At 40.2% G+C, this 23,691-nt stretch overlaps 1 protein-coding gene and 1 pseudogene across 1 annotated transcript in view; both read left to right on the plus strand.

The window, feature by feature from the left end:
- KHDRBS2 (KH RNA binding domain containing, signal transduction associated 2) overlaps positions 1-23,691 on the plus strand; it is a 721,197-nt gene that overhangs the window by 39,014 nt on the left and 658,492 nt on the right. The gene's annotated exons all lie outside the window — the stretch shown is intronic.
- LOC118904425 lies at positions 2,294-3,985 on the plus strand (annotated as a pseudogene).

The raw sequence follows: 23,691 nt of genomic DNA on the forward strand, positions 1-23,691 counted from the left end.
TTCGGTTGTCAACCTCAATAATTGAAATTCGATGTAGTGCTCTTATGTTATCTGTCATTCTTCATATACTTGTCTCTGTGGACACAGTAATGTTCTTTATAGCCTTTCCTCCTCCAGGACAGGGTCCAGTTGAGGGTCAGGTGTTCAGTTGAAGAGGTCTGTCTCTTCAGCCTCCTTTATCCAGAACATTTCCATAGCCTGTCTTTGTCTTTTATGACTGACATTTTGAAGAATACAGTGCCACCAGCCCTGCCTTAAAAATGGAATCTTCCTTGTTTACTGTACAATTATTTTTTTCTCCCTTGGAGCCGATAAGCAGTCTGTGGCTGACACACTTCAGGGTCCCTCTAGATTTGACATCCATTGATAACTCACGTCTGATAAAATCTTTACTATGATGATTAAATAATGATCATTTTCCAAGTCTAGCAGTACCTCCACATATACCAGCCATGCTTCAGCATGCTACAGAAAGCCAGAGACCTCATCCTCCTTTTTTCTGTCCACCCTCCTATAGCCGAAATTCGGCCTCTGTACATCAGTACCGAATTGAATCTCAGAGACAGAGTTTTGGGCGAAGTAGAAAAGAATAGCTTTATTGCTTTGCCAGGCAAAGGAGGCCACAGCGGGCTAATGCCCTCAAGACTGTGTGTTCTGCCCCAGAGGGGTTAGTGAGGAGTCTTACAGTGTTCAAGGTACAGTGTTCAAGGTACAGGGCATGGTCAGCTCGTGGACACTCTTCTGATTGGCTGGTGGTGAGGTAAGTGGGAGTCAGCATCATCAACCTTCTGGTTCCAGCCATCTGGGGTATTTGTGCTTGTGGGCAGCATAGTTAACTTCTCCCACCTGGTGGGGGTATCAGTATCTGCAAAACAGCTCAAAGATATTGTTATGTGTATCCCTTGAGGGGGAACCAGGACCCTGCCCCAAGCCTGCACTATTGTTTCTCTTAACTGTTCCTCCCTTTCCTCTGCATCCCCTCCCTTCCCTGATTAGCAACTGTTTGAACCTGCTCCTTGGACCTCAGGGAAGGTCATGGAGGCTGAATGAAACCTATTTCCTGTAATCAAGAAAATGGAGAACACAGAAAGGCTTTTGTGCCCAGGAGCCCCACAGGGTTCTGCTTGGTTTCCCTCCCTCCCTCCCTTCCTATATGAATTCTATTTTTCCACATTTGAAATCAGTTTTTATATATTTCCTAAATTAAGTTATAGAATTCCTCATTAGAAATTATCTATTTAAATGAAATTATAAGATACTTGTCTAATTATACTTAGATAAATTAAGGCTAGTTGTGTTCTGAAGTTTGCATTTTATGGTTTTGTTTACAGAAGGTATCACCAAGAGAGGACATTATGTACATGCCCAAACAAGTCTGAGTGTGCTTTATAATTACAGTGTTTCATCAACAGTGGCTGATCTAGAGGAAGTACTTTGGCCTCTTTTATAACTAAACCTATATTCATTGGACAGGAGAATCAGTGTGCATTTTATATTCCCTGGGGTTGACTTTTGAAGGTTTTCTGGTGGCAGACCTTTGCCTCTGGAACCATTCCATTTATTATCTTAAGCAATAACAGAAGTATTTTCTTCTAATTTAATCCTAGTCCTCAGTGCAAGAATAGAGTGCTATAGTTAATAAAAAGGTCATTAAAAGACAACATGTGAGTAAACTTGGTACCTCAGTGGAACTTCTGAACATCAGAGGAGACTGCCTCTTTGAATGTGAACTTTAATTAAATAAATTTATCATATTTATTTGAGGCAAGGCTTTTTTATGGAAATGTGCAGCGTGGACATAATCATTAGTAGAGAATGGAAGAGCATGTTCTTTTCATAAATTTGAAAGCTACATTTCTGAATTATTCCACATGGAAAATAAGCTCTTGATAAAGAAATAGAACATGTGTAATGTATTGGTTTGTACATGGACAACAAGATGGCAATTTTCAATTTGGGTTAAATGTCAGCCTGCTTCCCACAAACTGTAGGGGGGTGTGAAGTGAAAATGAAACTTTGGTTTTATTTTATTATAATATATATTTCCTAAATAGGTGATTGTCATATACTCTTATTTTTATAATATATTTATTTATAAGTTGAGGGATGAGAAAAATAGACAAATTAATATTTTTCCAATATTGCATGGTTGCTTTTGAAAAATTAGAGTATCTGTTAACTATATCATTATTTAAATAAGATTTTAGTGCATTAATATGTGTGTTTTATGACAAATGTAGCGTTCGGTGTATTTCCTTAGAAATTGACATTAAAAGTAAATTTCGAGGGGAAGATGGCGGCGCTGGGGGAGCACGCGTGTTGGGCCACGCGACCGTTGCTGCCGGTGGTGCAGGCTTGGGAACTCGACGCGCGGCGCTGGGTCTGGGCGCTGCGGCGCAGCCCCGTGAAAGTGGTGTTTCCATTAGGTCAGGTCGTGGAACGGAAGCCCGATCCCGGGAAGCAGCCTCGGAAGGCGGCGGCAGAGACCGGTCCCCGCGAGCAGCGACTGAAGTAGTCGCGTCAGGTGCCCCCATCCCAGACCCCCAGCACCTGAGAAGAGTCGGGGCTTCGCTATGATAAGGCTTTCCCTGGAGACAAAAGGCTGAGCAGTGTGATGACAGTAGTTAAGTCCAGGCCATTTCGGGAAAAGCAAGGGAAGATCCTGTTGGAAGGTCATAGGCTGATTGCAGATGCTCTCAAGGCTGGTGCTGTGCCCAAAGTTTTCTTCTTTAGCCATATGGAATACATAAAGGAGCTGCCCATTGAGAAGCTGAAAGGTGTTAGCCTCAGTAAGGTGAAATTTGAGGATATCAAGGATTGGTCCGACCTAGTAACACCACAAGGAATAATGGGGATTTTTGCCAAACCTGACCACGTTAAGATGACATACCCAGAGACTCAGCTTCCCCACACACTGCCCATATTGTTGATTTGTGACAATCTCTGTGACCCTGGGAGCCTGGGGACAATTCTGCGATCTGCTGCTGGCGTAGGCTGCAGCAAAGTGTTACTAACCAAAGGCTGTGTGGATGCCTGGGAACCCAAAGTGCTGCGGGCAGGTATGGGTGCACATTTCCAAGTGCCTATCATCAGCAGCCTGGACTGGGAAGCAGTGCCCAACTACCTGCCCACAGACACCCGCGTCTACGTGGCTGACAACTGTGGCCTTTACACGCAGGCCCAGGCCCAGATGTCTAATAAGGCCAGTGACTACGGCTGGGTATGTGACCGATGACCCCTAAAGTTTCACAAGTATGAGGAGGAGGAAGAGAATCTAGAAAGTGCAGCCAATAAAGGCTGGCTCCCTGAACTTGAGGCCCAGAGTTACGACTCAGACTGGACAGAGGCACCTGCAGCTGTGGTGATAGGTGGGGAGACCAGCGGCGTGAGCCTGGAGTCCCTGCAGTTGGCTGAGAGCACGGGAGGCAGGAGGCTGCTGATCCCTATCGTGCCCGGTGTGGACAGCCTGAACTCGGCCATGGCTGCGAGCATCCTGCTCTTTGAAGGGAAAAGACAACTGCGGGTGAGGGCGGAACACTTGAGCAGGGACGGGAGTTGCCACTGAGAGGGGACGTGGAAGCCAGTCCTCAGTTTTAGGTTGTCTCTGTGGTTATTGGAAAAATAAGAACTTCCCTGACTTTCTGCTTAGCCTCAAAAATAACAAAGGTCAAAATTCCTCCTGAGATTTCCATCTTCCCACCGACTTTTATATATGTGTGTATATGTACATGTGTGTGTGGGTGAGAGAGAGACAACATAAGTAAATGCTCCTCATGGCTGTATGTTTTTAAAAATTGTCCACCAAGGAGGATCTTTGTGCCCAGAAAGTTGCTGAGAGCATCACCTTGGGTAGGGAGGACCCCTCCCTCCACAGCTGGGGGTGCTCTGCAGTCATGGAGCGCTGGTTAGAGGCCGGCCTTGGTCACTCACTCCTGTGATCATTGGTCAATGGAAATTAAACCCCTGTGAAGTGTAGACCAGCAGATTACATTAAAACGTTTTATTTCAGTGTGGTCAGTGGGTCTCAATGCCTGTCTTTTCATCTTTGGCCTAGTGATGAGGACATTGCTAAGAGATTAATGACCCAGGAAGCTGAGGGCTACAGGTGATGGCGTTCAGTAGCTGGCTCTTCTTTTGGCTTGGCTGTGTTAATCTCTGTGATTGTTAATTCAGACCATGACTTAAACACTGTTTATGTATGACACAATTTTTTCCCCCCATTTCTGGTGGAAGAGCTGAATTCATCAGGTGGTATTACACCTTCTTAGCACCTCTGCAGATATCTTTTTGAGAACTTGGTTCAGAAAAGGAGGAAACAGTTCTTAAATCTTCAGCTTAATCCTGCATCTGTCAGCAAAGCTGTACCCTTTTTACTAGCTTCCTGCTATTAGTCCTACTTTGTATAACACTTTTGGTTAAATGTAATGACTTACTTGTTTACATTAATCCCCCATCCTGCATAAACAGAACTGTTAGGAGAATGCCACTGTTCCTGGAGGCTGTGTGAACAGAGGCTCCTGTGAGGGGAGATGCTGAGGTTCTGAGGATGAGAGCTTGGGGCCCTTGAGCCCACAACTCTGCAGCAAGACCCTGCTGTTCTTCTCTCAAACCCCCAGGGGACCAGGGCAAGCTGGATCCTTACTTACCAAGTGCCAGTGGGATGTAGCCAGGGACACGAGGGCAAAGGCAGATGGTAATCGCTGTGTGTGTAAGTCACTGTGTGTGTGTGAGGTGGGATGATGGGAACTAGAGTATGGGACCTAGTTCAAGTAGTGCTTTTACAACCACAGCGAATATGGTTGGAGTTGAGGACAAAGACACTAGCAGTGTAGTGTCACCACGTCCCTTCCATATAGTGGCCCCTGTCATGTTTGGGGTTCCTTGGGAGCCCTTCAGCTACTCATCACAGGGAGGTCCAATGAGTTGCAGCATGCCCAAGATGAACCATGGACCCCTCCCTCCCCCTCTTGGCTCGCCCAGCTCCCTGGTAAGACCAAAAGGTCACGCATGACCGTGCCCCAAGTTGTGCCCCGGTGGGATCGCTTTGTTATGTTTGAGGGGAGGGGGTTTTTAAAGGAACACTCTCTTTGCTTGGCTGTGCTTTCTCAGGCTGACTGGCCAGAAGCTGCTCTGGTGTCCCACTCTGGTCTGGGGCTGCCCAGGGCCCCGCACAGATGTTGGGTGACAGTGGCCCCCAGAATGTTCTTGAGACTCTCCATCCCCCATCAGCTTTTAAAAAGTAGAAAAGCCCACAGCCTTTATGCTGTGTTGAGCCCACAAAGGCTGGGGCCCTCTGCCAGCTTCACAGCTATAATGCCCGTCACACCAGCAGGTGAAATTGGGGGCGGTGGACACCGGAGAACCATACTACTCTATTGACAGTCTCCCAACACGTTGGAAAAGTGCTAAAGAAACACGTCACTAAAAAGAGGCTCGCAGAAACTAACAAACACACCATTGTAAAGCAATTATACTCCAATAAAGATTTTAAAAAATTAAAAAATAAAAAGAGGCTCATGCCTTTTCAGCATGAAAAAAAAAAAAAGTAACTTTCAGGTTGAGGTGGCCCTCAGTGCTTTTCCCAATGTACTTTATGGTGTGCTTTACTGAATCTGCTGAGGGAGGCATCCAGGTTGAGATCTCCCTTAAGGATATATAGATGTCCTGTATTTTTGATCATTGTGACTACAAATAAATGTGTAGTGACATGTGCATATATAAATAATTATGGCAATTAAGCAATAGTGGAACATTTTCACTGAGAAATTTTATACATTTAACCTATCAGTTACTTTAGAAAATTTATATAAAAATGGCTGAATGGACATGTTTAAAGCTTTCTTCCTTTCTTTCTTCTTTCCTTCCTTCCCTCTTTTATTCTCTCTGACAGTGATGGGTGATGGGAAGCATTTGGGTTTGTTTGTTTTATTTTATGAAGCCTTTGATCTTTTTGCATATTTCACTTTTTATTATGAAAAATTTCCAGCATATACAAAGGTATAGAGAGCATCATGTACTGAATCTCTAACATCCGTTACCCAACTTCAGCAGTTATTAACCCTTGGCCACTCTTGATTCATCTATACCTCCACCTTTTAATCTTTTAAAACAGATTTTTCAGCACTGAGTTATAAAAGATTGATGTCTCAATTTTTCTACAAACATTTTCTGCTAAATGTACATGTTCAAATGTAAAGGATTATTTATCCAAAAATGTTACATTCACGAATGCCAGCAGTGAAGCTGGTTTTGTTCTGTCTTCTCTCTCTATCCCAAGTCCTCAAATTTACACGCCCCCACTCTCTTCCGAACACTCCTTATGGTCTATTTAGTAGATTTCAGTTCTCCTGTGTTCGTTTCCCCTGTGGTACAGCGTGCTTACTTTGTGATTATTTTGTAGTATGTCTTTTGCCCTTTGGGGTTTTCCTCAAACTAAAATCAAGCAATTCAGTTGAGCTCTGTATCAGTTCCTTGAAGTTGAAGATATAATGCCATCAATAAAAATGAGACTGGAGCAAACATCTTGCTTGGTCCATGTTTAAAAAAATTTCCTTCTTTGTATTAGTAGTTTTAGCTAATTCTATTAATTACACATGCCCTTGTGTTAGTAAATACCTTTAAAAAAAAAAAATCATAGAGATAATGTAAGGTAGCATAGATGCAACCATAATTTATGGTAATCTGATTAACTTTGTCCTGTGACTACAAACCAGCTACAAAGTGAAGCTAACAGCTCTAATGCAGGCCAATAACTGAGAATTATTAATTTCGTGTAACTTATTTCCCAGTTAGCAGTTCTATCTGAAAATAATTTAGACACTGAGATTTGAAGTTGTGTATTCGTTTCAGGATAATATTCCATTAGAGAAAATATAACGGAAGACTCATTTTACAACACTGTAGGAAAGCTTTTCTTCATCTTCACTGAAACTTTACTGAATTTGAAAAATGGAGTTATTCTCTGTGGAGTTCTTCAAATAGGAATTAATACCTTACCTACAGCCTCTTTATTGACAAAAGGAATGACGGTATTGTAATTGACTACAATTATTTATTTAGTGGTATTAGCTGAAATTTTTTAAGCACTGATTTTGTACCAATTACTATGCATAGTGCTTATACCTTTTGTCTGTTTTCATAGTGGGAATTGTTCTGTGAAATAGGAATAATCCTTTGCTTTCTTTTTCAAATGAGGACTTTGAGGTATGGAGAACGTAGGGTAAAGTTAGTGAGTAGAACAGCAAGGTCTAGAATCCAGGCTTGCAGACCCCAGTAGTCTGCATTCTAAATAACTCCGTTATGCATAATATAATATTTGTAAAATATTTAATGCAGTTGATTTCTCTAAGATATTCCATATTATTTTAGTATAATTCTATAAAATTTTCCCTTTCAAAGATAGAAATTTCTTGTTTGTGTTAATGATTTGAAATGTAAGCATATGCTCTTTTTGGTGTAATCAGTACTGTAATATTCATGGAAATAGAACCTAAACTTCATAGTAGAGTTTTGGCCCTAGTGGGTCGATTTTAAAATGTACCAGAAATGTTCAGCACAATGCTGCCGTGTGGCTGTTTCCTAAGCTTTTAGAGGAAATCTCTCTCCCTTCTCTCCCAGGAGATAGTTTCTGTGTATGAATGTGTTTGGCAATTGATAGCCAGCCTTCATCTTTATAAAGAGTTGGGTTTTTTTTTGTTTGTTTTTTTTTTTTAGTTATCTCAACCAAATCTTTTGGCCTAGTACTCAGTGGTCTACAAATTTCCTCAGAAAAACTTAATTCTCCATCAGTCAATTATCTAGTGTTGCCACTTTTTATGACTTGCCTGATCAATTATGTTCCTTTTACTTAAAAAAATGCTTTATATTTGATTAAAATTGAAATCATTTGAGGGGGCCATGACAGTATAATATTTTGCTTTACCAAACTAGGAACAATATTTCAAAAATCAGAAGTCACTAAGCTATGTATAGATATAGTTCCCCAGAAAGCTTCATTAAAGATACATGAGGGTTCATTTTTCTTTTCCTACTTTGTCAGCATTTGAAAATGGCTCTACATCTTTCTTCTGAAAGCTGACTTTGATTAAATGCCCTATGTACAATGCACTGAAAAGTTTCTTACTTTGTAAAACAGTATATATAAAGTTGTATGCTGTAGATTGCAAAGAACAAGAACAGAATTCCTGTTACACATCTTTCCAGTCCAGCTGATAAGAAAATCTGGGAAGCCACACTTGAAAAATGAATGGTTTAGGGTAGAAAAGAGAGGGGAGTAGAGGTTTTTCTTATACAGGTTTCTCCAGTTTATTTTAGCTGAGAGAGTACGTTTTCGAAGGTGCCAAATCACATCACTCCAGCTAGCTTATGTAACTTGCTGAATAATCAAAAAAGTTCTTGTCCATATCATGGATCTGTTGAGCCTGGCAATGATTCTTTGTCCTGGTCCTCTGGGTGTTACACTCCCTTGTCCTCTTTTGCAGGCAGTTCACTATAACAAGAACCCTTTATTGTAATATTCATTCCTCCACTTTGGTGAAACTTGTTTTTACAGATCAGATAGGTTAATAATAGCTTATGGTGGCAATTTTAACACTTATCTTTATGTATCAAATAATTAATTATACTAAGATTTGTAAAGTCTCCAATTAGAGCATATTTTTTAGCCATGAGTCAGTCCATCTATGTGTATATGTGTATGTGAATGTTGTGACTGTCATATTTCTAGAAATTCTTCTCAACAGAGAGGTATTGGCACATAATTTCTAGTTTGTATTTAAAATATAGACTGACTCTTAAGATGTAAATAGACATTGAGCTGATTCTTGCCAGCAGTTATTTCAATAATCACATATATTTAGGACAGAGCTTTGCTTTCAACTGAAAGTGCTTAAAGTAGAAACAGAAATGAAATCAAATGTAATTATTTGATGTTGAGTTTTCTAAAGAGTTTGGCCACAGTTTTGAATTGAGAGGAACTACACTGAAAACAATATTCAATAAAGTGTCTTTTAGAGCAGTGAGGCTAAGATTTTCTTTGTGAAACCTGCATAGGATTAGAACATTCAATTAGAATTTCCTTTTTAAGATATCTGGGCCACAGAGATGACATTTATGAGATTAAAATGCTAGAAAATCAACAAAAAAATATGTGTTTTAAAGTAACCAAGAATGGCAAAAACAAAGAGAACACAGCCTTCTTATAAACAGTAACAGGATGAGGAACATTTCTGAATTGCCCTTCCCACCCTGTGTTCAGATATTTGGTAATCAGTCCTCAGAAACCCTTCCAGCTGCATGAATATGTTGGCTGTTTTTAGTTTTCTAGTACATGAGGATCTTGGGAAGAAGCCTTAGAACTCATAAAATGCCATAATTCCCATCGCCTCCTGAGCAGAAAGTCACCTTTACTTCCTTGGTGTGAGCAAGGGTTGGACTGGGCCATGCGGCCCAGGGGACTGCAGACCCAAGGCTGTGAGGTGCAGATATTGTCTGGCTGGCTTTGCCCGTTAGTCCACTGAATAGGCACAGACAGATCCAGATGCGAGGGCTGAAACATGGCAAGGCAAGTGCCAACTGCCGCGTTCCATAGAGATCACATTCAGAGACATGGGGTTTGTATGCAAGTAGGCCCAGTTCAGAGATCTGTAATGGAGATCTTCAGAAACAGATGAAATCTGTTGATTAGTCTATTTCTACTAATCAATCTAAAGTGGGACACTGGATTGATAACATGGCCACTCAGTTCACCTACCCACTTAGATGTTGGCTGTCAGAAAAAAACATGTCTTTCTTTTTGAAAAAAAAAAAATTAGAATACAGTTGACTTACAATATTATATTAGTTTCAGGTATACAACATGGTGATTCATTATTTTTATAGATTACACACCATGCAAAGTTATAAAATATTGACTATGTTTCCAGTGCAACATATTTCTTCTTTATACCTGAGCTATGCTTCCCCTGAGGTCTAGCTCATTGTCTTTAATTTATTCTCAAAATAGTCTTTTAATCACCACTTAACAATGCCTCTGTGCTTCCTTTATTACCATAGTGTTGACATGTTACCCTTCCCTCACTGCTTTCTCTGCCTTTGATTTTTAAGACAGATTGAGTCTTTGCGGAGATGTATCAGGCAGCTGGATTTCAAATGCTTTTAAATTCTTTTTAAAAACCACAGCTGCTTAACAATGGAAGGAGCCATTTAAAAATAGACTAATCCAATCCAACTTTCCTTGAACTTATGCTCTTTATTTTATATATAGTATATATGTTTTATATTATATATATATTATATTATATATATAAAATAAAGAGCAAAAGTTTGTATATAAAATAAAGCATAAGTTATATATATAAAGACATTCCTAACATAGAAAAGTATGGAAATATTTCAACTTGTATCTATGCTAGCTAGCAAAACCCAACACAAGAAACTGGTAAAGCAAACCAAAAGGATAATTTCATGTATAAATTTAGATGGAAAACCCATCTTTTTAAAAGTAGCAGGTGAGGGGATTCCTGGGACTTGAGATGACAGAGTAGGAGGATGTGGAGTTCACATCTCCTCACAACTAGGACACCTACAAGGTGCTGGTGGGGGACCATGGACACCTAAGGGGATGGGAGGAATCCCCATGTGACCAGGTAGGGCATGGGGGGGAATAGGAGGGGGGAGGAAAAGTGGAAGTGGGACGGGACCAGTGCCCCTGAGGGGTGGCTGGGGGGGGTGGGGTTCCCACACTGGGAGGGTCCCACTCACTGCGGGGGGATTGGCAGAGATGGAGAGGGACCTTCAGGGGATTGAGGGACCAGAGGGGAATGTGGCCAGATTCTCCCCCACCAGCTCGACCCCCAGTGAGCCTGCTGTGGTCCTGGGACTGAACCCCCACCCCTGGGCCCCCTCCAGCTGCGTGGGTCCTGGGCCTGAGCCCCAACCACCCCCCCCCCCAGGCCTCTTCCTGCTGTGTGGGTCCCCCAGCCTGAGCCCCGCCCCCCCAGGGCCTCCTCTGGCCGCGTGGGTCCAGGCGGGCTGAGCGCCACTCCCCTCCAAGGCTTACTCTCGCTTTGCTGGCCCCTGTGGGCAAGCCTGTAGAGGCCTGCGCCCCAGCTGGCCTGCATGGGCACGTGTGCTCTGGGCCAGCTTCAGGAACAGACATTGGTGAAAGGAACACACACAGAGGTGAGGCTGACACAGTGGCTCCAGATACCTACCTAGAGGTATTGGAGGCCTACTGGGGAGGTGGGGGTAGGCTGTAGCTCACCATGGGGGCAAGGACACTGAGAGTGGAGGCACCAGGGAATTTTTTTTTTTAAATTTTTTGATTTTTATTTATTTTCATTTTTTTAAACTTTAATTTTTATTCTCTTCTTTTTTCTTTTTTTATTTGCTGTGGTGATTGTGTTTTGTTGTTTCATTTTTCTTGTTATTTTTTCTAATATATTTTTATTTTTCTAATTTTATTTTGTTTATTTTTATTTGTTTTTTTTAATTTTAAAATGTTGTTTTGATGTCATCTTTTATTTAAAGCAGCTTTCCCAAGCTAAAGGATACCTTCCGTGGGTCATGATTTGACATAGGATCAGACTCTTCCCTCAAATTGGTCATTATTAAGTGACTTGTAACCTTAATTACTGGAAAATTTCTCTCAGCAGCAATGATATTGTTTATGGTGTTTTTGTTGAACTAAATCAATTACAACCAAATTATTTCTAAGCCTTACAAAATATATGAGACTCATATTCAATGTCTAGTTATAGATAAAGGCACAAAAATTATTCAATGGAATGTAAGGTTTAATTAGGTGGAACTTCAGGACCAATGAGAGGCTGAGTATTATATTGGTTAACAGTGTGAGCTCTTCCAGACATTTTGGGCTTGTATCCTGACTCTGCAAGGTTTTAAATAATCTTTTTGTCTACTTCTTAATCAGTACAGATGCATTCGCCATTTTAACAATCAGTATACAAGCTCAGAACATACCACTCTGTACTGGAAACCTTTACATACATCTGGATTTGTAAAGCTTCTCCTCTGCAGGAGCTGCTTTCTTCATATTCCATCTCCTTGTCCAGGGCTTAGTCTCCACATGGCACTTACTTAGAGGTCAGTAAATATTTTTGGAATGAAGTCATGAATAAATGCTGAAGGTAAATAACTAATGGTTTCTCTTTTCTCTTAAAGTTGTATGTGGAGTAACTTCAGAAGTCAAGAGAGGAATCTAAAGGAAAATAGAAAAGTCTTACCCATGTAAAAGAATGTGAAATAAAAGCTTGTCTTGCCTTTTAGCTTTTTTTTTTCTTTTAACATCTTTATTGGAGTATAATTGCTTTACAATGGTGTGTTAGTTTCTGCTGTACAACAAAGTTAATCAGCTATATGTATACATATATCCCCATATCCCCTCCCTCTTGTGCCTCCCTCCCACCCTCCCTATCCCACCCTTCTAGGTGGTCACAAAGAACCGAGCTGATCTCCCTGTGATATGCAGCTGCTTACCACTAGCTAGCTATTTTACATTTGGTCGTGTATACATGTCAATGCTACTCTCTTACTTCATCCCAGCTTACCCTCCCACCCCTGCCCTGTGTCTTCAAGTCCATTCTCTATGTCTGCGTGTTTATTCCTGTCCTACCATTAGGTTCATCCGAACCTTTTTTTTTTTTTTTTTTAGATTCCGTATATATGCTTTAGCGTACGGTATTTGTTTTTCTCTTTCTGACTTCACTCTGTATGACAGACTCTACATCCATCCAACTCACTACAAATAACTCAATTTTGTTTCTTTTTGTGACTGAGTAATATTCCGTTGTATATATGTGCCACATATTCTTTATCCATTCATCTATTGTTGAACATTTAGGTTGCTTCCATGTCCTGGCTATTGTAAATAGTGCTGCAAAGAACATTGTGGTACATGTCTCTTTTTGAATTATGGTTTTCTCAGGATATATGCCCAGTAGTGGGATTGCTGGGTCATATGGTAGTTCTAATTTTAGTTTTTTAAGGAATCTCAACACTGTTCTCCATAGTGGCAGTATCAATTTACATTCCCACCAACAGTGCAAGAGGGTTCCCTTTTCTCCACACTTTCTCCAGCATTTACTGTTTGTAGATTTTTTGATGATGTCCATTCTGACTGGTGTGAGGTGATACCTCATTGTAGTTTTGATTTGCATTTCTCTAATGATTAGTGATGTTGAGCATCCTTTCTTGTGTTTGTTGGCAATCTGTATATCTTCTTTGGAGAAATGTCTATTTAGGCCTGCCCATTTTTTGATTGGGTTCTTTGTTTTTTTGATATTGAGCTGCATGAGCTGCTTGAGTACTTTGGAGATTAATCCTCCGTCAGTTGCTTTGTTTGCAAATATTTTCTCCCATTCTGAGTGTTTTCTTTTCGTCTTGTTTATGATTTCCTTTGCTGTGCAAAAGCTTTTAAGTTTCATTAGGTCCCATTTGTTTATTTGTGTTTTTATTTCCATTTCTCTAGGGGCTGGGTCAGAAAGGATCTTGCTGTGATTTATGTCGTAGAGTGTTCTGCCTATGTTTTCCTCTAAGAGTTTGATAGTGTCTGGCCTTACATTTAGGTCTTTAATCCATTTTGAGTTTATTTTTGTGTATGGTGTGAGGAAGGGTTCTAATTTCATTCTTTTACATGTAGCTGCCCAGTTTTCCCAGCACCACTTATTGAAGAGGCTGTCTTTTCTCCATTGTATATTCTTGCCTCCTTTGTCAAAGATAAGGTGACCATATGTGCGTGGGTTTATCTCTGGGCTTTCTATCCTGTTCTGCTGATCTATATTTCTGTTTTTGTGCCAGTACCATACTGTCTTGATTACTGTAGCTCTGTAGTATAATCTGAAGTCAGGGAGCCTTATTCCTCCAGCTCCGTTTTTCCTTCTCAAGATTGCTTTGGGGTCTTTTGTGTTCCCATACAGAGTGTAAAATTTTTTGTTCTAGTTCTGTGAAAAATGCCATTGGTAGTTTGGTAGGGACTGCACTGAATCTGTAGATTGCTTTTGGTAGTATAGTCATTTTCACAATGTTGATTCTTCCAATCCAAGAACATGGTATATCTCTCCATCTGTTTGTGTCATCTTTGATTTCTTTCATCAGCATCTTATAGTTTTCTGAGTACAGGTCTTTTGTGTCCTTAGGTAGGTTTATTCCTAGGTATTTTATTCTTTTTGTTGCAATGGTAAATGGGAGTGTTTCCTTAATTTCTTTTTCAGATTCTCCATTGTTAGTGTATAGGAATGCAAGAGATTTCTGTGCATTAATTTTGTATCCTGCTACTTTACCAAATTCATTGATATATTTTCTTCTTGGCTTGATCGTTTGATCATTATGTAGTGTCCTTCTTTGTCTCTTGTGTCCTATTTTGTCTAATATGAGAATTGGTACTCCAGCTTTCTTTTGATTTCCATTTACGTGGAATATCTTTTTCCATTCCCTCACTTTTAGTCTGTATGTGTTTCTAGGTCTGAAATGGGTCTCTTGTAGACAGCATATATATGGGTCTTGTTTTCATATTCCCTCAGCCAGTCTGTGTCTTTTGGTTGGAGCATTTAATCCATTTACATTTAAGGTAGTTATCAATATGTATGTTCCTATTACCATTTTCTTAATTGTTTTGGGTTTCTTTTTGTAGGTCTTTTTCTCCTCTTATGTTTTCTGCCTAGAGAAGTTCCTTCAGCATTTGTGGTAAAGCTGGTTTGGTGGTGCTGAATTCTCTTAATTTTTGCATGTCTGTAAAACTTGATTTCTCTGTCAAATCTGAATGAGATCCTTGCAGGGTAGAGTAATCTTGGTTGTAGGTTTTTCCCTTTCATAAGTTTAAATATGTCCTGCTACTCCTTTCTGGCTTGCCGAGTTTCTGCTGAAAGAGCAGCTGTTAACTTTCCGGGGATTCCCTTGTATGTTATTTGTTGATTTTCCCTTGCGGCTTTTAGTATTTTTTCTTTGTATTTAAGTTTTGATAGTTTGATTAATATGTGTCTTGGCATGTTTCTCCTTGGGTTTATCCTGTATGGTAGTCTCTGCACTTTCTGGACTCTATTGACTATTTCCTTTCCCAAGTTAGGGAAGTTTTTGAGCATAATCTCTTCAGTTATTTTCTCAGACCCTTTCTTTTTCTCTTCTTCTTCTGGGACCCCTATAATTTGAATGTTGGTGTGCTTAATGTTGTCCCAGAGGTCTCTGAGACTGTCCTCAATTCTTCTCATTCTATTTTTTTTTATTCTGCTCTGCAGCAGTTATTTCCTTTCTGTCTTCCAGGTCACTTATCCGTTCTTCTGCCTGTTATTCTGCTATTGATTCCTTCTAGAGTATTTTTAATTTCATTTATTGTTTTGTTCATCATTGTTTGTTTGCTCTTTAGTTCTTCTAGGTCCTTGTTAAATATTTCTCGTATTTTCTCCATTCTATTTCCAATATTTTGGATCATCTTTACTATCATTACTCTTAATTCTTTTTCAGGTAGACTGCCTATTTCCTCTTCATTTGCTTGGTCTAGTGGGTTTTTACCTTGCTCGTTCATGTGCTGCATATTTCTCTGTCTTCCCATTTTGTTTAACTTACTGTGTTTGGGGTCTTCTTTTTGCAGGCTGCAGGTTCATAGTTCCTCTTACTTCTGGTGTCTGCGCCCAATGGGTGAGGTTGATTTGGTGGCTTGTGTAGACTTCCTGGTGGGGGTGACTGGTGTGTGTGTTCTGGTGGGTGGGGCTGGATCTTGTCCCACTGGTGGGCGGGGCCACGTCTGTTGCTGTGTTTTGGGGTGTCTGCGAAATCAGTATGAGTTTAGGCATCCTGTCTGCTAATGCGTGGGGTTGTGTTCTTGTCTTGGTAGTTGTTGGCATGGGGCGTCCAGCACTGGAGGTTGCTGTCCTTTGGGTGGAGCTGGGTCTTAGTGTTGAGACAGAGATCTCTGGGAGAGCTCTTGCTGATTAATATTACACGGGGTGGGTAGGCCTCTGGTGGTCCAACGTCCTGGACTCAGCTCTCCCACCTCGGGGGCTCAGGCCCTACACCTGGCTGGAGCACCAAGACCCTGCCAGCTGCACAACACAGAAGAAAAGGAAGAAAAAAAAATGAACAGACCGAACCCTAAACCAAATGGTAAAAGCAAAACTGAACACACAAAATCACACAAAGAAACAGACACACTCACAAAAAGAAAAAAAAAAAAGGAAGAGAGCAACCAAACCAATAAAGAAACCCACAAATGAAAACAAACACTAAAAACTAAACTAAGATAAACATAAAACCAAAAACAAATCAAACACAGAAAGCGAACTCCAAGTCCACAGTTGCCCCCAAAGTCCACTGCCTCAACTTTGGGAACAATCGTTGTCTGTTCAGGTATTCCACAGATGCAGAGTTTACCAAGCCAACTTCAGGGATTTAATCCACTGCTCCTGAGGCTGCACGGAGACATTTCTCTTTCTCTTATTTGTTCACACAGCTCCTGTGGTTCAGCTTTGGTTTTGGCCCCACCTCTGCTTGTAGACCGCCCTACAAGGTGTCTGTTCCCTAACCAGACAGGAAGGGTTTAAAACAATGGCTGATTAGGGCTTTCTTACTCAGGCCGGGGAGAGGGAGGGGTATGGTAGTCACAACTGGGAGTGTCTGCGGTGGCAGAGGTTGGCATGAAGTTGCAACAGCCTGAGACATGCTTTGTGTTCTCCTGGGGAAGTTGGCCCTGGATCACAGGACCCTGGCAGTAGCTTGCTGCACAAACTCCCAAGAGGGTGTGGGTAGTGACCTGCACTTGCACACAGGACCCTTTGTGGCAGCGGTGGCAGTGGTAGCGGTAGAGGTCCGTGCCTGCCTCTGGGGTCTGAGATGATAGCCGCAGCTTGCGCCCATCTCTGGAGCTTGCTTAGGTGGTGCTCTGCTGTCTGTGGGCAAATGGATCAGGAAGCACCTCTCATTGCACACCCCGAAACAATGGTCTCTTGCCTATTAGGCAGGTCCAGACTTTTTCCTGGACTCCCTCCCTGCTAGCTGTGGCACACTAGCCCCTTTCAGGCTGTCTTCATGTAGCCAACCCCAGTCCTCTCCCTGGGCTCTGACCTCTGAAGCCTGAGCCTCAGCTTGCAGCCTTCACCTGCCCTGGCAGGGGAGCAGACAAGCATCTCAGGCTGGTGAGTGCTGGTCAGCACTGATTCTCTGTGTGGGAATCTCTCTGCTTTCCCCTCTACACCCATATTGCTGCACTCTTTTCTGTGGCTCCAAAGCTCACCCCTCCCCTTCTGAGCCAGTGAGGGGGCTTCCTCGTGTATGGAAACTTTACCTCCTTCATAGCTCCCCCCCAGAGGCACAGGTCTAGTCCCTATTCCTTTGTCTCTCTTTTTTTTTCTTTTTTTGCCCTACCCAGGTTCGTGGGGATTTTCTGGCCTATTTGGAAGTCTGAGGTCTTCTGCCAGCGTTCAGTAGGTGTCCTGTAGGAGTTGTTCCACATGCAGATGTATTCTTGATATACTTATGGGGAGGAAGGTGATCTCCACGTCTTACTCCTCCACCATCTTGAAGGTCGCTTCTTATTTTGTTTTTTATTGTTTGTTATTGTTCAGCTCTTTTCTGTTTTTTGCTTTTTTTAAATTTTGCTGTGTCATGTGGCTTGCCGGGTCTTGGTTCTCAGACCTGAGATTGCGCCTGAGGTCCTGTGGTGGGAGCGCCGAGTCCAAGCTCCTGGACTAACAGAGAACTTCAGGTCCCAGGGAATATTAATATTCCTGGTATATGAAGTTCTCCCGGAGGTCCTCATCTCGATACCAAGACCTGGCTTCACCCAACTGCCTGCAAAATCCAGTGCTGGATGCCTATGCCCAAACAACTAGCGACACAACCCCACCAGTAACACAGCCCCTCCTATCAAAAAAAAAAAAAAAAGATGACAAAAAATACATTACAGATAAAGGAGCAAGGTACAAATCTAGAAGACCAAATAAATGAAGAGGAAATAGGCAACCTACCTGAAAAAGAATTCAGAGTAATGATAGTAAAGATGATCCAAAATATCAGAAATAGAATGGAGGCATAGAGCAAGAAAATATGAATAATGTTTAACAAGGACCTAGAAGAACTAAAGAACAAACAGTGTTGAACAGCAAAATAATAGAAACGAAAACTACACCAGAAGGAATCAATAGCAGAATATCTGAGGCAGAAGAACTAATAAGTGACCTGGAAGATAGAGTGGTGGAAATAACTGCTGAGGAGCAGAATAAAGAAAAAAGAATGAAAAGAAATGAGGACAGTCTGAGAGACATCTGGGACAACATTAAGCACACCAACATTTGGATTATATGCATCCCAGAAGAAGAATTGAAAAAGAAAGGGTCTGAGAAAATATTTGAAGAGATTATACTTGAAAAGTTCCCTAACATGGAAAAGGAAATAGTCAATCAAGTCAGGAAGTGCAGAGAGTCCCATACAGAATAAATCCAAGGAGAAGCATGCCGAGACACATATTAATCAAACTAACAAAAATTAAATTCAAAGAAAAAATGTTAAAAGCATCAAGGGAAACAAAAAATAACATACAAGGGAATCCCCATAAGGTCATTAGCTGATTTTTCAACAGAAACTCTGCAGGCCAGAAGGGAGTGGTAGGAAATATTTAAAGTAAGGAAATGGAAGAACCTACAACCAAGATTAACCATGAAGGATCTCATCCAGATTTGATGGAGAAATCAAAAGCTTTACAGACAAGCAAAATGTAAGAGAATTCAGCACTGCCAAACCAGCTTTACAACAAATGCTAAAGGAACTTCTTTAGGCAGGAACACAAGAGAAGAAAAAGACCTACAAAAACTAACCCAAAACAATAAGGAAGAAGGTAATAGGAACATACATATCAATAACTACCTTAAATGTAAATGGATTAAATGTTCCAATCAAAAGACACAGACTGACTGAATGGATACAAAAACAAAACCCATGTATATACTGTCTACAAGACACCCACTTCAGACCTAGAAACACATACAGACTGAGAGTGAGAGGACGGAAAAAGATATTCCATGCAAATGGAAATCAAAGGAAAGCTGGAGTAGCAATTCTCATATCAGATAAACTAGACTTTAAAGTAGAGACTTACAAGAGACAAGGAAGGACACTGCATAATGATCAAGGGATCAATCCAAGAAGAAGATATAACAACTGTAAATATTTATGCACCCAACATAGGAGCACTTCAGTACATGAGGCAAATGCTAACAGCCATAAAAGGGGAAATTGACAGTAACACTGTAACAGTGAGGGACTTTAACACCCCACATACACCAATGGACAGATCATTCAGGCAGAAAATAAATAAGGAAGCACAAGCTTTAAGTGACACAAAAGACCAATATACTTAATTGATATTTCTAGGACATTCCATCCAAAAACAACAGAATACACTCTCTTCTCAAGTGCACATGGAACATTCTCCAGGATCACTTCTTGTTTCACAAATCGAACCTTGGTAAATTTAAGAAAATTGAAATTGTATCAAGTATCTTTTCTGACCACAACACTATAAGACTAGATATCAATTAATGAAAAAACAAACTGTAAAAAATACAAACACCTGGAGGCTAAACAATATGGTACTAAATAACCAAGAGATCACTGAAGAAATCAAAGAGGAAATGAAACAATACCTAGAAATGACAATGGAAACATGATGACCCAAAGCATATGGGATGCAGCAAAAGCAGTTCTAGCAGGGAAGTTTATAGCAATACAATCCTACCTCAAGAAACAAGAAAAATCTCAAATAAACAACCTAATCTTACACCTAAAGCAACTAGAGAAAGAAGAACAAACAAAACCAAAAGTTAGTGTATGGAAAGAAATCATAAAAATCGGAGCAGGATTAAATGAAATAGAAAGGAAGAAAACAATAGCAAAAATCAATTAAACTAAAAGCTGGTTCTTTGAGAAGATAAACAAAATTGATAAATCAGACTCATCAAGACAAAAAACGGGAGAATATTCAAATCAATAACATTAAAAGTGAAAAAGGAGAAATTACAACTGACACTGCAGAAATACAAAGGATCATAAGTGACTACTACAAGCAGCTATATGCCAATAAAATGGACAACCTGGAAGAAATGGACAAATTTTTAGAAAGCTACAACCTTCCAAGATTGAACTAGAAGAAATAGAAAATATGACCAGACCAGTCACAAGTAATGAAATTGAAACTGTGATTAAAAAACTCCTAACAAACAAAAGTCCAGGATGAAATGGCTTCACAGGTGAATTCTATCAAACATTTAGAGAGGAGCTAACACCCATCCTTCTCAAATTCTTCCAGAAACTTACAGAGCAAGGAACACTCACAAGCTCATTCTACAAAGGCACAATCACCCTGATACCAAAACCAGACAAAGATGTCAGAAAAGAAGAAAATTACAGACCAATATCACTGATGAACATCGTTGCAGAAATCCTCAACGAAATTCTAGCAAACTGAATCCAACAACACATTAAAAGGATCGTACAGCATGATCAAGTGAGACTTATCCCAGGCATGCAAGGATTCTTCAATATATGCAAATCAATCAATGTGATAACACCATATTGACAAATTAAAGAATAAAAGCTATATGATCATCTCAATAGATGCAGAAAAAGCTTTTGACAAAATTCAACGCCCATTTATGATAAAAACTCTCCAGAATATGGGCATAGAGGAAACATACCTCAACATAATAAAGGCCATATAAAACAAACCTACAGCCAACAGGTCAATGGTGAAAAGCTGAAAGCATTATCTCTAAAATCAGGAATAAGACAAGGATGTCCACTCTCATCACTATTATTGAACATAGTTTTGGAAGTCCTAGCTATGGCAATCAGAGAAGAAAAAGAAAGAAAAGGAATCCAAATTGGAAAAAAAGTAAAACTGTCACTGTTTGCAGATGACATGATATTATACATAGAAGATCCTAAAGATGCTACCAGAAATTTTCTGTAGCCAATCAATGAATTTGGTTAAGTTGCAGGATACAAAATTAATGCAGAGCAATCTCATGAATTTCTATGCACTAACAACGAAAGATCAGAAAGAGAAATTCAAGAAACAATCCCATACACCACTGCAACAAAAAGAATAAAATACCTAGGAATAAACCTACCTAAGGAGGTAAAACACCTGTATTCAGAAAACTATAAAACACTGATGAAAGAAATAAAAATGACACAAACAGATGGAGAGATATACCACGTTCTTGGATTGGAAGAATCGTGTATTATGAAAATGACTATACTACCCAAAGCAATCTACTGATTCAGGGCAGTCCCTATCAAATTACCAATGCCATTTTTCACAGAATTAGAAGGAAAATTTTTACAATTTATATGGAAACACAAAAGACCCCGAATAGCCAAAGCAATCTTGAGAAAGAAAAACAGAGCTGGAGGAATCGAGCTCCCTGACTTCAGACTATACTACAAAGCTACAGTCATCAAGACAGTATGGTACTGACACAGAAACAGAAATATAGATCAGTGGAACAGGATAGAAAGCCCAGGGATAAACCCATGCACATATGGTCACCTTATCTTTGATAAAGGAGGCAAGAATATACAATGAAGAAAAGACAGCCTCTTCAATAAGTGGTGCTGCCAAAACTGGACAGCTCCATGTAAAAGAATGAAATTAGAATACTTCATAACACCATACACAAAAATAAACTCAAAATGGATTAAAGACCTAAATGTAAAATCAGACACTATAAAACAGAGGAAACATAGGAAGAGCACTCTTTGAGATAAATCACAGCAAGATCTTTTTTGACCCACCTCCTAAAGTAATGAAAATGAAAACAAAGATAAACAACTCGGACCTAATTAAACTTAATAGCTTTTGCACAGTAAAGAAAACCATAAATGAGAGGAAAAGAAAACCCTCAGAATGGGAGAAAATATTTGCAAATGCAGCAACTGATGAGAGATTAATGCCCAAAATATACATACAGCTCATGCAACTCAACGTGAGAAAAACAAACAACCCAATCAAAAATGGTCAGAAGTCCTAAATAGTCATTTCACCAAAGAAGACATACAGATGGCAAAGTGGCACATCAAAAGATGCTCAACATTACTAATAATAAGAGAAATGCTAATCAAAACTACAGTGAAGTCTTACCTCACACCGGTTAGAATGGGCATCATTAGAAAATCTATAAACATTAAATGTTGGAGACGGTGTGGCCAAAAGGGAATCCTCTTCCACTCTTTGTGGGAATGTAAATTGATAATGCCACTATAGAGAACAGTATGGCAGTTCCTTAGAAAACTAAAAATAGAACTACCATATGACACAGCAGTCCCAGTATTGGGTATATAACCAGAGAAAACCATAATTGAAAAGGACACATGCACCCCAATATTTTTGCAGCACTAATTAGAATAGCCAGGACATGGAAGCAACCTAAGTGTCCATCGACAGATGAACGGATAAAGAAGATGCGGTGCATATTGATATATACAATAGAATATTACTCAGCCATAAAAAGGAATGAAATTGGGTCACTTGTAGAGATGTGGATGGACCTAGAATCTGTCAGACAGAGTGAAGTAAGTCAGAAAGAGCAAAACAAATATTGTATATTAACGCATATATGCGGAATCTAGGGAAATGGTACAGATGAACCTATTTGTAGGGCAGGAATAGAGACACAGACGTAGAATATGGACATGCAGACAAGGCGGGGGGGGAAGGGGAGGTGGGATGAGTTGGGAGATTGGGATTGAAATATATACACTACCATGTGTAATACAGATAGCCTTGGGAACCTGCTGTATAGCACAAGGAGCTCAGCTTGGTGCTCTCTGGTGACCTAGATGGGTGGGATGGGGGTGGGAGGGAGGTCAAAGAGGGAGGGGATATATGTATACATATAGCTGATTCTCTTCATTGTACCGCAGAACCTAAGACAACATTGTAAAGCAACTATACCCCAATTAAAAGAAAAATAGCAGGTGACAGGAACAAAGAATGTTTTGTTTCTGTTTTGTTCCAGGAATGACAGTGTGATTCATAAATTAGAAGTTACGATTCATATAATTTATCACACTAATTGATTAAAGGGGAAAAGAATACATGGAATACTTTCAAAAACTCGAAAAAGGTATTCAAAAAACTGTAATGGATTCTTAGTACACTGTGCATAGGAGACTTCCTTCATCTGCTAGACTCACAACTACCATTTGGTGAACGTCTGTTGTGTCAAGCATTTTACATACCTGGCATTTTGCTTACCTCCTAACCCATCCTCCCAGCAGTCTGGCGAGGTCAGCAATGGTATCTTTATTTTATATACAAAGACCAAAAGGATTATGCATTGAGAGGTGAGGTCTGAACCCACAGAGTCTGACCCCAAAGTCCATACTTTGCCATTAGTCCCTTATTATGGCACTTCTGTTCCTGGTAGGTAAATTTTTTTCTATGCCATTAGAATGCGTGTTTTTTTAATTTTATTTTTCAGATAGTTATTATGTCTTATTTTCAAGTCTGCTGAACATTGTGCTTTTCATACACTTCAGAGTAAAGGTGAAATCTAAGAAGACCACTCTGGAGGGTGGACCTCTCAGTATAATCACCTCTCACTTCTGCAGTTGGTTTTCAAGCCCGATTCGCAGCCGGATTGTCTTCACGTTAGGTTTCTATGTTGAGGCTACTGAGTCTTA

Source organism: Balaenoptera musculus, chromosome 11, assembly GCF_009873245.2.
Source record: "Balaenoptera musculus isolate JJ_BM4_2016_0621 chromosome 11, mBalMus1.pri.v3, whole genome shotgun sequence".
In the NCBI taxonomy this organism is placed as follows: Eukaryota; Metazoa; Chordata; class Mammalia; order Artiodactyla; family Balaenopteridae; genus Balaenoptera; species Balaenoptera musculus.